The sequence below is a fragment of the Lacerta agilis genome, chromosome 1, assembly GCF_009819535.1.
Source record: "Lacerta agilis isolate rLacAgi1 chromosome 1, rLacAgi1.pri, whole genome shotgun sequence".
Lineage (NCBI taxonomy): Eukaryota > Metazoa > Chordata > Lepidosauria > Squamata > Lacertidae > Lacerta > Lacerta agilis.
This window is the reverse complement of record NC_046312.1, coordinates 29,516,687-29,523,226: the sequence shown is the minus strand read 5'-3', so window position 1 is coordinate 29,523,226 and position 6,540 is coordinate 29,516,687.

The window sequence follows — 6,540 nt, the reverse complement described above, 5'->3', positions numbered from 1 at the left end:
TAGGATAACAGAAATTATCCTCTAAATTCCTTTATTTAAGAAGCATAATGTGAGAACTAATGACCTCATTCAGATACCATAATTTAGTGTTAATTGAACAAGCTTTGGATTCATCAGCAAAATAGTCTTTCAGCACTGTTGTGATAGATAAAAAGAGAACTGAAAACATACAAACTACAGTTTAGCTTTATGTCTGAACCCAAATAAACTGGTTATGCAGTTCAAAAGCACATCAAAGTGCAAGTAGATAAATAGGTACCGCTCCAGCGGGAAGGTAAACGGCGTTTCCATGCGCTGCTCTGGTTCACCAGAAGTGGCTTAATCATGCGGGCCACATGACCCGGAAGCTGTACGCCGGCTCCCTTGGCCAGTAACACGAGATGAGCGCCGCAACCCCAGAGTCGGACATGACTGGACATAATGGTCAGGGGTCCCTTTACCTTTACCTTTATGGTTTAAGAAAACAAGCCAACTTCAAGCCATGGTTCATGAAGTGGGCTTGTTTCCATAAACCATACTTAAAATTAACCACAGTTTTAGGTTTGGATGAAACATTCATTTGATTGTTTGTTTAGCATTTTCTGTATCACCCAGAAAAAATAAATTGGCGGCGAACAGTAATATCACATCTATAAAACAAAGATGCATCACAAATCAGTAGGTCAAATTAATACACCAACAAAACTAGATTTCAGAGAAAGACTGGATGAACTGATGAGTTTTAAGCAGGCAACTAAATGTCAATACTTTGGGTGCCTTCCTGATGTTTATTGGAATGACATTTCTAATTCCATGTGCTACCACACTTAAATGAACATAAGATGAACCTTGGAATCATATGACACTACTAAGAGAGTGTCTCAGAATTGTAGAGTTGGAAGAGACCACAAGGGGCATCAAGTCCAACCTCTGGAATTCAAGGATCGTTTGCCCAATGTGGGGCACAAACCCACAACCCTGAAATTAAGAGTCTCATGCTCTACCGATTGAGCTGCCACCAGAATTGAAGTGACCAGGGAGGAGTATACAAGGTAAGGCACTCCTGAACAATAAATTGCAGTTAATTGAAAACAACAGCAAAAGCTTTTGATGTCCTCGTGGCCATATGAGCCTGAGGCTTGGGCATGTAATATTAAAATTAGATTGTCAATTGAACATAATGAAATTTTAAACTCATCGTTTTTTTCCAGAAACCTATTGCTTCCAGATTGCTGAATTTGGAGGTTGGGGAGTTGGCTGAAAGAGTTTATACATGCATATACTGCATGTCTGTCCAGGATCGCGGCATCAGGTGGTGGCTTGCATGTGGGAAAGAGCCATCACAGCGCAAGTCCTAGGCAGAAATTTACATCACTACATCAGTTCACATGACGTTCTTCAGTTTAGGCAGTTCTCATACTCAACTGAGTACTTGCATTGTATCTGCATGCTTAAATCTGACCTAAAGCACAGTGAAGCTTCTTTGCACAAGTCTTGACTTCTTGTGTATCGGCATGTTTTGCCCAGATGTTATTGATCTATTTTCTCTGTTTAATACACTCAACTAAATTGGGAATGACTTGCTCGCCTACTTTTAACTAACAACAAAGTGAAGTCTCGAATTACTCCCTACTATGTCCATTGTAATGTTTCTTCTATTGCATTATATTGGACACAATAAAATGTAATCTCAGGAAATTGTATTTATCTCCAGAAGGATATTCCAGCTCATTGGTGCAGTTCTCTTTTCTCCCTCTTACTCAATTATTTATCCTTTATTCTGATACTTTGGTATACTCTGAGAGGCTGTCTACTAGTCAAGTACTGTGAATTCACTAATATGACATTTTCCAGTGCTCTCTTTGTTCCATTGTTGTGTGATTCTTCTCTAGTCCCAGGAAGAAGAAGAAAAAATACTGCTCCTAGATGCTGGCTAAAATTAAAACCAGGAAATGATTAGCAAAATATTCATATGGGAATATTTTCTGAAATGCATGCATTCACACATTCTCCTAATCTTCTCAGTCACTGGCAGAATTAAGATATCTAAAGTATCTTAAATGTAAGCCATGGGGAAAGTCTACATTCTAATAGGAACTGGATTCTAGTAAGAATTGTTTTGCTCATTAAATACTTAAGGAACTAAACTGGACCCTTTACCTTGACACTATATGCATGTGTGCTTCACCTTTGTATCCCACTGTTCCTCTGAGGAGTGCAAGGATTATTCCATTATCTTCAGAACCACCCTGTGCAAGAGATTAAACTCTATGTGTGGGTGGCCTGAGGTCCTCCAATGACCTTTACAAATGAAGAGGGGTTGAAACCCTGGTTCAGTCCAATATGCTGTTCTCTAATTCACACTGTCTAGAAGACAGTGGTTTCAATGGGAGTTCAGAAGGTGACTTGCCCACATTGAACCATGCTGTAGCCACTTAGAAGCCAACTGGCACAGTGCTGTGTTATAAGGTAAGAGGCCTTTTCCTCTCCCACATCATTGGTTACCCAAGACCCTTGGTTCATTTTTGTATCAGTAAAAATTTCTTTTTAACTAGTCCTGCTAGTCTTACCTGGCAAAAAAAATGTAGGACAAAGCAGCAGTTGCTTTATCCACAATGGTGTATTTTACTTCTGTGACTCCCAAAGTTTCTGCACTACTGTTACGGAACTTGACAAATCAAGTGAGGAAAGAAGGGGAGAAAGTGTGGTGATGCAAAATAAGGCCGCCTTTGGTGGCTGCTATGTGTGGAACTCTTCCCCCTCCCTCTGGAGAGAAGGCAGACCCACCACCACTGATAGATTTTAGAACATCTCTCTTCACAGAGGCATTAGGAAGTCGTTGAGTGGGTGCTACTTTTTCATGGTGCTACTGGACTGTTTTTATGGGTTTGTGCCATTTTAATTACATTTAAATTTATTGTGTTATTGTGCATCATCTGCCCTGGGATCTTACAGGATGGTGAGTAGTTTATAAATGTAAGTAATAAATAAACTTGAGAAACAAGAAAACTTGAAAAAATTGAAGTGAAACAGAAGCTCTTGTGCCACCTAAATGCAGGATGCTGGCAAGATTGTGCTAAAGAACAACTGCTGTTGAGTCATTTGTAACTGTTGCACACACCCAAAACAGCACGTTCCATTGCTTTTTGTTTGTTTGTTTGTTTGTTTCATACTATAAAGTGAAAATAGGTGTTTCCTGAAAGCCGCTCACTAAAATTGCAGATTAATGATCATTCCTGTTATAGCAGGATTGTTTGCTACAGTGTTGCCCTGTACTTGCTAAGCTTAATTTCTATTATGAGAACATTTGCTGATTACGTATGCATTTTATGAAAAATAAAAGATTTTTTAAAAGCAGTTTTTGGTTTGTTCTGTATACTCCAGCGTATGTGTTTCAGATCCTTTTTCTTGAATGAGTTGTAATGCCCAACACAGGGAGACAGAAAATGACTTGTAGGACTCAAATCTGATCCATAAATGAGCCATTGAAGTATGGTAATAATGTCATGCCTTAATGTGGGAAAAGGGAACGATGTGATTTCTTCCCATGCCGGCCTTGCCAGGATGTGCTCACTTAGGTAGCTCTGCTTAACTTTCTGCATGGCCAAGGGCCAGACGTGGCCAAGACCCTTGAGATTTTCCACAGCCACCACCCCTGCTTCACACACCCCTTGAGTGTTTATGCCTGGCTGGTATGTGAAATTTAACTCTAATATTGCCACTTGCTTGCCAGGATGGAGAAGGGTAAGACTGTAGAAACTGGCCTACTATACAAAGGTAAAATTTACATTTGTTGCTTTTCCCAGTTTTGCCTCTAGCCCTGCCCATCACTGACATGTGGCTCCAAGAAGATTGCCCCAAAGGGAATGAGGCCCTCAGGATGAAAAATGTTCCTCAACCTGTGTTCGATAGTTGAATGTCGATAGCATATAAAATACATACACCCATGGCCATAGGCAGAGTGGGGCAGCTGCCCCCCATCAATAACATTTAATAAAAATACATAGCAAACTATATATTCCCAACTTAAATTTTCAAAAAAATAAATCAAATATTTAGATCTTGCTTGTGGGGTACAAAGCCACCAAAAATACCATTACATAAAATGCAACTTCCAACTAAGGAAGGTGGTTTTGGACTCCCAAATCTGGAATTATATCACCAGGAATACCTGCTGAGCAAGACTAATTGTTGGAGAGCAAGCAGGAATCCCAATTGGGCTACTCTCGAATATAGTTTCATTGAACCTCTTGTGGGGTGGACCAAACTCAGCTCCAACTATAAGAAATATCCCATTAATCTGGAGACTATTAAAGCACCTATAAAAATTTGGATGGATATAAATAAAAATAATAAAGATGACCCTTATCAGCATGAGAAATTAACAATATGGGCCAACCCAAAACTAAAAATTGGAAATCAAGTAATAATTTGGCGAAACTGGATGAAAAAAGGTATTTTGACACTGAATCAATTGATGAGAACTACAAATTTGTGGAATATAAGACTTTGCAAGTAAAGTACAGACTAACCAGTGAAACCCCTCCCCACTCCCTCACTATATTTAAGGATCTGGTGACTTCTGTTTCAGTGTATCTGAAGAAGTGTGCATGCACACGAAAGCTCATACCAGGAACAAACTCAGTTGGTCTCTAAGGTGCTACTGGAAAGAATTTTTGATTTTGTTTTAACCAGTGAAACACATTGGCAATATATCCAATTGAAACATATGTTGGAATATATCCAGTTGAAACATGTTGGAAAAGCAGTTTGGCCCTGATGCTATAGCAGCATTGGAAACACCCATGATGTTACAAGATTTAATCTCAGCAACAAAAACAAAAAATCCTACACTTGCAATCTAATATATAAAACTTTACTTAACAGGAAGAAATACGATTTAGAATATGAAAGACAAAAATGGAGTAAAGAGCTAGGAGTACAGATAACAAATGATATATGGGAGACAATAGAAAAAGCCTCTATGGATTTAAGACTTAGACTTATTAAACAGAAAATAGTATTTAGAGTCCACTGGACTCCAGCAAGGTTATATCAGAAGAAAATAAGTGCAGATAATTGCTGGAGATGTAGGGGTAAAAATGCGAACTTAATACAGATGTTGATTAACTGCCCAACGATCAGACCATTCTTGAGCAAGGTGAGGATATTTATGCCAAAAGTAATAAAAATAAATTGTTATTTAGGGGAACTGAATTTAATTCTAAATTACATTCCAGAAACTTGGAAGATCTCAAGGGGCCAAAAAATGTGGTTGCATCACACTATATTAGAAGCAAAAAAAAAAAAAAATGATGAATTGGAAGAGTCGCAAAAAGATTCCACTGAGCATATGGACTGATAATATGGACAGATTAGCTACATAGGAAAAAATTGCTTGTCAACGCAAAATAAGAATGGATAAATATGAAGAAATTTGCAACGAATATCTAAGTGACATGGCGGTGAAAGTGGGAAATAGAGGAGGGAGAGAGTGGTGATAAACAAGGAGTAGGCATAGGAATATTACTGTATCTAAATTCGTGTTGTCAATTTATGTTCTTATGGGTTTTTTGGGGGGTGTACGTGTCATTTTAGTCTGGTGTTTGTACTGATTGGAATAAGTGAATAATATATATATATATATAAAATACATAGCAAACTGAGGTCCTCCCCACACACACAAAACAAAAGGCCTGGCTGCCCCGCACCTAACAAAAAATCCTGCCTATGCCCATGCATACACCTACAACAGGAGCAGTGCTGGAACTATTGTAAAAGTTAGTTTACTTAGTATGGAAGTAGCAATACACCTGAACATTAATGTAGCCCTTTATTTAAAACATTTTTGCACCACCTTTCATCATACTCTTATCAGATTTCGGGGGGGGGGGGTCCACAATACAGCACAAAACAAATGACACAAAAACATGAAAAAGGGAGTTAGAGCCACAAAACTTGCTGGATTAAATTGGGGGGGGGGGAGTAGCAAGGCTAACTGCCTCGCCACCACCGCCACTCAATGCCCTACCAATTTGTTTTGATTCTGAAGAAAACTGAAACAATGCCACTGTAATATTAAAAAGGAAACTTCTTCTGTTCCACCACAGAGATCAATATTAGTTCCAGCCTTAAGGCCTAGTTACATGTACACATTGATATTACAAACAACAATAACAAGCAATGGAAATCTGTCTCGGGAAGAGAGAATTTTTAACTGGTCTTATATCAGATCTAACAGTAGGTTTGCAGGTACTGTGGCAGAATATTTTCACAACACCTACCTGATCCTTTACCAAAAAAAAAACAAAAAACAGATGGAGTGAACCTGGGACTTTAAGCATGCAAAGCATCTACTACCAATGACAAATTATCCATCACCATAGAAAGGATAATGGAGGTATGGTAAACCCCCCCCCCCAAGTGCCTTTTCCCTGCCCCAACGCTTCCTCCTTTTGTTGTTGGCATCCAAAGGAACATAAAGGGAATCTTAAAAGGAGGGTTAGAACAGACCCAGAAAAAGTTTAAGTGAGGCCTGAGCAATATTGAATTCAAATCAGA